Here is a 12,056-nt window from a genome sequence, read left to right as displayed (position 1 = left end):
GATCAAGCCAATCAATTATCTAGCATGAAGTGGGAAGATCACAACCTCTGATCTCTAGCTGAGGACCCACTGGCAATTGATAGCTTCTGGAAAGGGGGGTTAGTATTTTTTGAAGGTGTAGTAGACCATGTTCTAGTGGACATCCCTAAAACCCTGAGTATATGGGCAACACAAATTCGATTATGGGTTATATGGGAGGTGTTAGTTGGAAAAGTGTGGAGTCAGTACGACTAAAATACATCATCCAGACATGCTTTGTAAGTGAAAGAGTACTTCATTTTCAGAACATTTTAAATTTCCATTCTCTTGTTGGGTGATTTCACCTACCTTTGCAGAGCTTAAACATTATCTGTTTCCTGATCACTCTCCAGGTTTTGTCCCTCTCATGAACACAGACATCTATCTGATTGCTTGCCAACTTTACTGAGCTGTTTTCTAGGCATCTAAATCTGATCATATCAAATGTAATTCTGGAATTCAACTCTAAATCTGCATCTATTACAGTAAGTTTCATCTTAATTTAATAACTACCCAGTTCTAACTACATAGTTGCTTAAGCCAAATATTTATGTCCTGTTTCATTTCTTCCTTTTGCTCACATCCTCACATGAAAACATCATGGCCCATTGATTTCACTTTCAAGTCATAACCACTACAATTCGAGCTTCATCAAAGAATTATATTTTCTCTCCTGTTTTACAAGGAAGTCTAAATATCTACATAGTGTTAGGTGCATAATACCTAGCAAATAAATATTTGTGAATGAATGGATTCTTTAGTGTTAAATCTGACCACTTCCCTGCATTCTCAGGGTCAACACTGTAGTCTAAAGTCACCATCATCTTTTACGTACAGTTTTTCTAACTAATCTGGATATCTGCAGACTTTTTCACCTGTGCTCCAGTTCCCAAAATAATGACTCTGAGGCTTATTATTTATGAATAAATGCTTAGGCTTGTTCCCCCACTAGCTCATAACTTAATTATCCTGTCTATTCTATTTTATGAATGTGACATGGCTGGTTACCTTTCCTCAATTTCAACTGTCTCCTCGGAGTTCAGGGGGGATCTCTACCTGTGCATGCCTGATTCTACCCAGAGTTCCTCTCTTCCTACTGGAATTCCCACCTCCTATTTCCTGCCTCAGTTAATATGCCACCAGACTTTTATTGACAGGTGATGCTTCCATATAGCACACAAGAGCATCTCTCTACAGATCCCTGATGCCACTCCTCATCTTCATCCCATAACTCAATAGCTTATTTGAAGATTTAACACAACCCCTAAGATTCTTGCCCATTAGCATACAATAAAACCTTTTATACTAATCTGATAAGTATATACATATTTCTATAATCTCATTTGTCAGTTCTTTGTCTCATTCTCCATTGCAACCACACATTTCCTGGCTTAGCATAATAGGTGATGAACAAATGAATGAAAGTGTGTCATGTCAAAAAGTGAGGGTACATAAAATTTCGTTTTGCCCTATCTTTTCCCTTGAATTAAGTAATTTACTTTTGATTTCTAATCATTCTCACTTAACAGTTAACCTTGAAACTACTACAGTCTTTTATCTTTCTAAATACTGAGCTAAAATATTCATCATTAGGTAGTAAATTCAATTCTTCTAGTTAATTCAATTTTGTCCTTGGCATCATTTTGCTGTTCTACACACTTTGTGTTTTACTTCCTATTTATTATTCCATATTCATGAGATAGATATTTAGATAATTTATTTACAAATCTGTCTTTATAAAATAGTATTTTAAAGTGCACATTTTTTGGTAAATATGGCTTCATTTACTTTAATATATTTTGAAATGCATAGTTGATCTTTCAATTAAAATACTGTATAGCTCCTCTTGAGAATGTTTTTACGGCTGAGATGATCCTAGAAGTATTTCTAATTTTCAAATTTTCATAATAATCATATTATTATTGATATTTCATCTGAGTTCATTTGGTTAGAATACATAATTATTTATTTATAACTAGTTATAAATAAATATTTATATTTAATAACGTAGTTATTTATAACTGATTTCAATCCTTTGATGTGTTGGGTAACTGTTACTAACTTGAAGAAATTTAGATTCACCTGGCAAGAGGAACAGTCTATCAAAGATCTGCCTCCATTAGATTGGCCTTTGGGTATGTCTTGACTGATGATAGGTGTGTGGGGCTGGTAGTTGAGGCAGCCCACTGTGGATGGCACCATATCTAAGCATTTAGTCCTGGGTTGTATAAGAAAGCTCACTTGAGCATGAGCTGACTACCATTTCTCCATAAGTTCTGCTTAGAGTTCCTGCTTAGATTTCTACCCTGCCTCCCCTTGGTGATAAATTATGACCTGGAAGTATAAGCCAAATAAATCCTTTCCTCTACGAAGTTGCTTTAATTCAATGTATTTAATACAGAAACAGAAAAGCAAATTAGAACAATGCTGTGACTCTCTTTTATAGTTCAGCTCATGGTAAACTTAACACAATGGTCCTTCTGTGCTTGTATGTATTTTCTTTGGTTGTGGGTACAGTGAGTATATTAATTCTGTTGCTAAGTTTACGCTCGCTCTACTGTTCTTTTAATGTTTTTCCTGTTAATTATTGAAAGATGTACATTAAAATTGACCACTATGACTATGGGTTTATCTGCCTTTCTTTGGCAATGTAATCAATCATTATATATCCAAGACCATTCTATTAGCTGCATATAAGTAATAGGTTTGTGTATTTGCTTTTATTTGTAGATGTTTTGTAGTTTAGGCTGGTCTGGAACTCACTATGTAGCCAAAGCAGACTTCAAAGAATTTACAGAAATCTTCTATCTGGGCTTCTTAAGTGTTGGAATTATCCTTGGTAGTGAACATGCCTGACTTTAGTAGCAGATTTGGAAAGTCTACTTTCTTAAATATTAAGGCCCTGAACTGGCTTTATTTGATTAGCATTTTCACGATGTCGTGACAGATGGATTGAGAATGTTAATTTTAGGTGTCTTTATTGCCCTTATAACTGCATCTATTATAAGCAAGAAGGAATTGAATTTTATTTGAGCTTTTATTTTATCTGACAATCTTTGTCTTTTAATTAAGGCATTCATCTATTTTCTTTTGTGGCATTTGCTCATGCATTTGACACTCTGCCATCCATCTTGTTTTCTACCCTTCCATTCTTTTCTCTCTACTTGCATTTTTACTGTTTTCCTCTCATTTCGTTTATGACTTAGAGTTTTTAAATTGAGCTAGTATTTAATGACTATTATTCTATTATGCCAGTATTGTCAAGAAATCACAAAATTCATTTCCATTGAGTTTAAAGATCTTCTACACTGACTTCCTCAATACATGGACAATTATTCATTTTTTTAAAGGAAAATAAAAGTCCCTTTCCATCTGTGACCACAAGCAGTGAGCCAATATAGCGATTTTAATTTTTTTTTTTTATCAGAATCACCTGAAGTGCTAGTTAATGCTGTATATTCTTGTGTTTCACTCCAAACCTCCTGAGTCTTCAGAGTTCACTTAGAATTATCATTTTCCATAAACCTAAGTGAATCCCACTATAATAAAGAAAAAATTCTGTGAGCTTGGGCAATATTAGCTCCTAAAAGAGGTTGTTGAGTGACTTAAGCCATCCACAGACAATTACTTCACTGTAACATACGTGTTGTAAACTCAACACTATTTATGAGGTGAAATATCATCACAAATCAATAGTTCCTGGGCAGAAAAAGTGACTCTGAACTTGTGCCACTAGACTAGACTTCTCTGAAGAAATAACTAGCTTCCACAGAAAATGTATGTAAGCTTAATATAAAAAGGCAAGGGATGCAAAAATACTTAATAAAATTCTGGTGAGGCAAATCCAGGAACACATAAATGATCTTCACCATGATCAAGTAGGCTTCATCCCAGGGATGCAGGGATGGATCAATATATAGAAATCCATGAATATAATCCACTATATAAACAGACTCAAAGAAAAGAAAACCACATGATCATTTCATTAGATGCTGAAAAAGCACTTGACAAAATACAGCATCCCTTCATGATAAAAGTACTGGAGAGATCAGGAATTAAAGGTCCATATCTAAACATAATAAAAAATAATATACAGCAAACTAATAACCAATATCAAATTAAATGAAGAGAAACTTGAAGCAATCCCACTAAAATTAGGAACAAGACAAGGTTGCCCACTCTTCCCCTATCTATTCAATATAATACTTGAAGCTCCAGACAGAGCAATTTGTCAATAAAAGGAGATCAAAGGCATACAAATTGGAAAGGAGGAAGTCAAGGTATCACTATTTGCAGATGATATGATAGTATACATAAGCAGCCCCCACAAATCCACCAGAGAACTCCTACAGCTGATGAACAACTTCAGCAAAGTGACTGGATACAAAATTGAAAATAACTCAAACAATTCAGTAGCTTTCCTCTACTTGAAGGATTAGCTGGCTGAGAAAGAAATTAGGGAAACAAAACCTTTGACAATAGTCACAAATAATATAAAATATCTTGGTGTGACTAGAACCAAGCAAGTGAAAGATCTGTATGATAAGAACTTCAAATCCCTGAAGAAAGAAATGGAAGAAAACCTCAGAAGATGACAAGATCTCCCAAGCTCATGGATTGGCAGGATTAATATAGTAAAAATGGCTATCTTGCCAAAAGCAGTCTACAGATTCAACACAATCCCCATCAAAATTCCAACTCAATTCTTCACAGAGATAGAAAGAGCAACTCTCAAATTGATCTGGAATAACAAAACACCCAGGATAGCAAAACCAGTTCTCAACAATTAACAAACTTCTGGTGGAATCCCCATTCCTGACATCAAGCTGTACTACAGAGCAATAGTGATAAAAACTTCATGGTTCTATTGTACAGAGACAGACAGGTAGATCAACGTACTCAAATTGAAGACACAGAAATAAACCCATTACCTAATGGATGCTTAATCTTTAACAAAGAAGTCAAACCATCCATTGGAAAAAAGAAAGCATTTTCAACAAATGGTGCTGGTTTAACTTGCGGTCAGCATGTAGAAGAATGCAAGTTGATCCATTTTTATCTCCTAGTACAAAGCTCAAGTCCACATGGATTAAGGACCTCCACATAAAACTAAATATACTGAATCTAATGGAAGAGAAAGTAGGAAAGAACCTTGAACACATTGGCACAAAGGAAAATTCCCTGAGCAGAACAAGGGCTCATGCTCTAATATCAGTGATTGACAAATGGGACATCAAAAACTACAAAGCTTCCGCAATTCTAATATTGAATAAAATCAAATTCCAAACCAAAGTTATCAAAAAAGACAAGGAGGGACACGTCATGCTCATCAAAGTTAAAATCTACCAAAATGGTCTCTCAATTCTAAATATCTATGCTTCAAATGCAAGGGCAGCCACATTCATTAAAGAAACTTTAGTAAACCTCAAAGCACACATTGCATCTCACACAATAATAGTGGGAGACTTCAACACCCCACTCTCACCAATGGACAGATCCTGGAAACATAAAATAAACAGAGACACATGGACACTAACAGAAGTTATGAAACAAATGGATTTAACAGCTATCTACAGAGCATTTTATCTAAAAACAAAAGGATATATACCTTCTTCTAAGCACCTCATGGTACCTCCTCCAAAATTGGCCATATAACTGGTCACAAAACAGGCCTCAACAGATACAAAAATATTGAAATTATCCCATGCATCCTATCAGATCACCACGGACTAAGGTTGATCTTCAATAAAAACATAAATAATAGAAAGCCAACATTCACATGGGAACTGAACAACACTCTACTCAATGATACCTTTGTCAAGGAAGAAATAAAAGACTTTTTAGAGTTTAATGAAAATGAAGCCACAACATATCCAAACTAATGGGACACAATGAAGGCAGTCCTAAGAGGACAATTCATAGCCCTGAGTGCGTCCAAAAAGAAACTAGAGAGAGCATATACTAGTAGTCTGACAGCACACCTAGAAGCTCTGGAACTAAAGGAAGCAAATTCACCCAAGAGGAGTAGATGGCAGGAAATAATCAAACTCAGGGGCAAAATCAACCAAGTGGATATAAGGAGAACTATTCAAAGAATCAACCAAACCAGGACATGGTTCTTTGAGAAAATCAAAAAGATAGATAAACCCTTAGCCAGACTCACTAGAGGGCACACTGAAAGCATCCTAATTAACAAAATCAGAAATGAAAAAGGAGACATAACAACAGATCCTGAAGAAATCCAAAACACCATCAGATCCTTCTACAAAAGGCTATACTCAACAAAACTGGAGAACTTGGATGAAATGGACAAATTTCTAAAGAGATACCAGGTACCAAAGTTAAATCAGGATCAGATTAATGATCTAAACAGTCCTATAGCCCCTAAAGAAATAGAAGCAGTCATTAATATTCTCCCAAACAAAAACAGCCCAGGACCAGATAGGTTTAGTGCAGAGTTCTATCAGACCTTTAAAGAAGATCTAATTCCAGTTCTTCACAAACTATTCCACAAAATAGAAGCAGAAGGTACTCTATCCAATTCATTCCATGAAGCCGCAATTACTCTGATACCTAAACCACACAAAGATCCAACAAAGAAAGAGAACTTCAGATCAATTTCCCTTGTGAATATCGATGCAAAAATACTCAATAAAATCTTCGCAAACCAAATCCAAGAACACATCAAAATGATCACCCACCATGACTAAGTAGGCTTCATCCCAGAAATGCAGGGATGGTTTAATATACGGAAATCCATCCACGTAATCCACTATATGAACAAACTCAAAGACAAAAACCACACGATCATCTCATTAGATGCTTAAAAAGCATTTGACAAAATCCAACACCCCTTCATGATAAAAGTCTTGGAAAGATCAGGAATTCAAGGCCCATACCTAAACATGATAAAAGCAATCTACAGCAAACCAGTAGCCAACATCAAAGTAAATGGAGAGAAGCTGGAAGCAATCCCACTAAAATCAGGGATTAGATAAGGCTGCTCACTTTCTCCCTACCTATTCAACATTGCACTTGAAGGTCTAGCCAGAGAAATTCGACAACAAAAGGAGATCAAGGGGATACAAATTGGAAAGGAAGAAGTCAAAATATCACTATTTGGACACGATATTACAGTATACATAAGTGACCCTAAAAATTTCACCAGAGAACTCCTAAACCTGATAAACAGCTTCAGCACACTAGCTGGATATAAAATTAACTCAAACAAATCAGTGGCATTTCTCTATACAAAGGATAAACAGGATGAGAAAGAAATTAAGGAAACAACATCTTTCACAATATTCACAAATAATATAAAATACCTAGATATGACTCCAACTAAGGAAGTGAAAGGTCTGTATGACAAGAACTTCAAGTCTCTGAAGAAAGAACTTGAAGAAGATCTCAGAAGATGGAAAGATCTCGCAGGCTCATGGATTACCAGGATTAATATAGTAAAAATGGCTATCCTGCCGAAAGCAATCTACAGATTCAGTGTAATCCCCATCAAAATTCCCACTCAATTCTTCAATTCAAAGGGCAATTTGCAAATTCATCTGGAATAACAAAAAACCTAGGATAGCAAAAACTCTTCTCAAGGATAAAAGAACCTCTGGTAGAATCACCATGCCTGACATCAAGCTGTACTACAAAGAAATTGTGATAAAAACTGCATGGTACTGGTACAGTGACAGACAGGTAGATCAATGTAATAGAATTGAAGACCCAGAATGAACCCACACACCTATGGTCACAAGGGAGCTAAAACCATCCAGTGGAAAAAAGACAGCATTTTCAACAAATGGTGCTGGCACAACTGGCGGTTATTATGTAGAAGAATGTGAATTGATCCATTCTTATCTCCTTGTACAGAGCTCAAGTCTAAGTGGATCAAAGACCTCCACATAAAACCAGAGACACTGAAATTTATAACGGAGAAAGTGGGGAAAACCCTTTAAGATATGGGTACAGGGGAAAAAATCCTAAACAGAACAGCAATGGCCTCTGCTGTAAGATCAAGAATCTACAAATGGGACCTCATAAAATTGCAAAGGTTCTGTAGAGAAAAAGATACTGTCAATAAGACAAAAAGGCCACCAACAGATTGGGAAAGAACTTTTACCAATCCCACTTCTGATAGGGGACTAATATCCAACAAAGAGCTCAAGAAGCTGAACTCCAGAAATTCAAATAACCCCATTAAAAATGGGGTACAGAGCTAAACAAAGAATTGTCAACTGAGGAATACTTAAGGGCTGAGAAGCAGTTGAAAAATGTTCAACATCCTTAATCATCAGGGAAATGCAAGTCAAAACAACCCTGAGGTTCTACCTCACACCAGTCAGAATGGCTAGGATCAAAAATTCAGGTGACAGCAGATGCTGGTGAGGATGTAGAGAAAAAGGAACACTCCTCCATTGCTGGTGTGATTGCAAGCTTGTACAACCACTCTGGAAATCAGTCTGGTGGTTCCTCAGAAAACTGGACATAGTACTACAGTAGATCCAGCAATACCTCTCCTAGGCATATACCCAGAAGATGTCCCAACTGGTAATAAGGACACATGTTCCACTATGTTCATAGCAGCCCCAGAAGCTGGAAGAACCCAGATGTCCCTCAACAGAGGAATGGATACAGAAAATGTGGTACATTTACACAATGGAGTACTACTCAGCTATTAAAAACAATGAATTTACGAAATTCTTGGGCAAATAGATGTGTCTGGAGGATATCATCCTGAGTGAGGTAACCCAATCACAAAAGAAGTCACTTGATATGCACTCACTGATAAGTGGATATTAGCCCAGAAACCTAGAATACCCAAGATACAACTTCCAAAACACAAGAAAATCAAGAAGGAAGACCAACTTGTGGATACTTCATTCCTCCATAGAATAGGGAATAAAATATTCTTGGAAGGAGTTGCAGAGACAAAGTTTAGAGCTAAGACGAAAGGATGGACCATCAAGAGATTGCCCCACCTGGGGGTCCATCTCATAATCAGCCACCAAACGCAGATACTATTGTATATGCCAGCAAGATTTTGCTGAAAGAACCCTGAAATAGCTGTCTCGTGTGAGGCTTTTCCAGTGCCTGGCAAATACAGAAGTGGATGCTCACAGTAATCTATAGGATGGAACACAGGGCCTCCAATGGAGGAGCTAGAGAAAGTACCCAAGAGCTCAAGGGGCCTGCAACCCTATAGGTGGAACAACAATATGAACTAACCAGTACCCCCAAAATTCCTGTCTCTAGCTGCATATGTAGCAGAAGATGGCCTAATTGGCGATCATTGGAAAGAGAGGCCCCTTGGTCTAGCAAACTTTATATGCCCCAGTACAGGGGAAAGTCAGGGCCAAGAAGTGGGGGTGAGTAGGTAGGGGAGCAGGGCGTGGGGGGAGGGTATAGGGGACTTTTGGGACAACATTTGAAATGTAAATGAAGAAAATATCCAATAAAGAAAAAAAAGAAAAGAAAAAAAAAGCTTCTGCAAGACAAAGGACACTGTCAATAGGACAAAATGGCAACCCACAGACTGGAAAAAGATATTTATCAACTCTACATTCCACAGAAGGCTAATATCCAAAATATAAAAAGAACTCAAGAAGTTAGACTCCAGAGAACCAAATAACCCTATAATAATGAGGTACAGAGCTAATCAAAAAATTCTAAACTGAGGAATTTCAAATGACTGAGAAGCACTTAAGGAAATGTTCAACATCTTTAGTCATCAGGAAATGGAAATCAAAATGATCCTGTGATTCTACCTCACACCAGTCAAAATAGCTAAGATAAAAAACTCAGGTGTCAGTAGATGCTGGCAAGGATGTGGAGAAAGAGGAACACTCCTCCATTGCTGGTGAGACTGTGGAAATCAATCTAGTTGTTTCTCAAAAAAATTGGTAATAGTTCTACCTGAGGACCCAGCTATACCCCTCCTGGGCATATATCTAAAAGATGCTCCAACTTGTAACAAGGACACATGCTCCACTATGTTCATAGCAGTCATATTTATAATAGCCAGAAGCTGGAAAGAACCCAGATGTCCTTCAACAGAGGAATGGATACAGAAAATATGATACATTTACACAATGGAGTACTACTACTCCCTGACTCCAGGGAAGGGAGAGGTTCCCAGGAGCCAATGGCATCGACTTTAGCTGAAATACCCAACAAAGGGGAGATACAACATGTAGAGACCACCTCTAGTAGTCAGGCACAGCCCCCATTGAGGGATGCAGCCACCCATGCATCTCAAAATTTTAAACCCAGAAATGTTCCAATCTAAAGGAAAGACAGGGACAAAAAGTGGAACAGAGACTGAAGGAAAGGCCATCCAGAGACTACCCCACCTAGGGATCCTTCCCATCTGCAGACACCAACCCCCTGATATGGCTGTTCCCTGAGAGTTTCTACCAGCACCTGACTAATACAGATGCAGATACTCACAGGGAACCATTGGACTCAGCCAGGGAACCCCAAATGAAGAGCTAGGGGAAAGGCTGAATGAGCTGAAGGGGTTTGCAACCCCTTAAGAAGAACAATATCAACTAACTAGTCCACTCAGAACTCCCAGGGACTAAACCACAAACCAAAGAGTATACATACAGGGAGCAAGGACTCCAGATACATATGTAGCAGAGGATGGTCTTAACTGACATCAATGGGAGAGGAGTGAGTTTTGATGCCCCAGTGTAGGAGGATGCTTGAGGGGTAAGACACATGAATAGGTGAATGGGTGGAGGAGCACCCTCATAGAGGCAAAGGGGACGGGATTGGGGGGATAGTCTGGGGGGGGTTGTTGGAGGGGTAAGTGGGATATAATTTGAAAGAGGGATATAATTTGAAATGTAAATGAATAAAATGATTAATAAAAAGGAGAAAAACAAAAAAAAAGAAAAAAGAAAAAAAGGGTGAGAAAAGGTGTCTCTTTCTCTGACTCTGTCTCTCTTTGTCTCTCTGTCTCTGTCTCTCTCTTTCTTGGGGTGTGTGTGTGTGTGTGTGTGTGTGTGTGTGTGTGTGTTCCTAGCCTGGATAGATAAAATTTTCTGAAATGTAGCTAAGTCAGGTCATCCAGCAGTATGTTTTTGGTATGCTTTTAAAAACCTTTGGTGGATGCAGCCAGGATGTAAGAAACTTATACACATACAGAGTGCTCAAAGTAAACAGCATCTAACAATGTCTGAGGTTTCTATCTAGGCATTTAAAAGAAATAAGGTTTAAGCACATTTTTCAACTCCAGCATAACAGCATGGGTCACTGTTTGATTTACCTTCACCAACAGGTTTAACTTAGGAGGTCGTGGAGGGCAGAGTTTGTACAGTCCATGTAGGCTACATTAAAATTTGACTTTTTTTAGTGGTATTGTTATAGAAGATAACACTTTCTATATCAACAGCCATAATTCTTTTGGAGATGGACAGCCAGGTACAATGCTTCTGAGCCCCATCCTGAAATAGGAATGTAATTGGTAGTGGGTTGCAGCCAAAGTTTGGGAGTTTTGAAGAGGATTCAAGTGATTCTGATGTGCAGGCAAGTTTGGGACCTACTAAACTGGATATATTGAACTACAAAGTTCAAATGTAAACCACTGAATGAGGTAAATACTAAGGTTTCTGTACAAAAGTTGCAGTCAAACAATGAAATTAGCCTAACTGAATTTCCAGCATGGAGTGTGGCCCTGTAGGGCACTGTTCACATAAAGCAAAGGTTCTCAGTCCTTGCGTGGCAATCCCTTTGATGCTAAATAATCCTTTCACAGGGGTTGCATATCAGATGTTCTTTATATCATATATTTAATTATGGTGAATAAGAGTTATGAAGTAGCAATGAAAGGATTTTATTGTTGCGGGGATGGGGGTTTATCCCAATATGTGGAACTGTATTAAAGGGTCACAACATTAGGAAGGTTGAGAACCACTGACATAAATACAGATTAACTGATGGAAAACATAAAACCAGTTATATAAACACAGTCACACACAAAAAAATATAATTATTCAATCAAGATTCTAAAATGAAAAAAAAAAGATTCT

At 37.5% G+C, this 12,056-nt stretch overlaps 1 protein-coding gene across 1 annotated transcript in view; it reads right to left on the bottom strand.

Annotated features, from left to right (window-relative positions):
* Positions 1 to 12,056, bottom strand: part of Glra2 (glycine receptor alpha 2) — a 200,747-nt gene that overhangs the window by 38,972 nt on the left and 149,719 nt on the right. The gene's annotated exons all lie outside the window — the stretch shown is intronic.

The sequence above is a fragment of the Mus caroli genome, unplaced genomic scaffold (genome assembly GCF_978045245.1).
Source record: "Mus caroli unplaced genomic scaffold, Mus_caroli_1 scaffold_5, whole genome shotgun sequence".
Classification (NCBI taxonomy): domain Eukaryota; kingdom Metazoa; phylum Chordata; class Mammalia; order Rodentia; family Muridae; genus Mus; species Mus caroli.
This window is presented reverse-complemented; position numbering and strand designations above follow the sequence as displayed.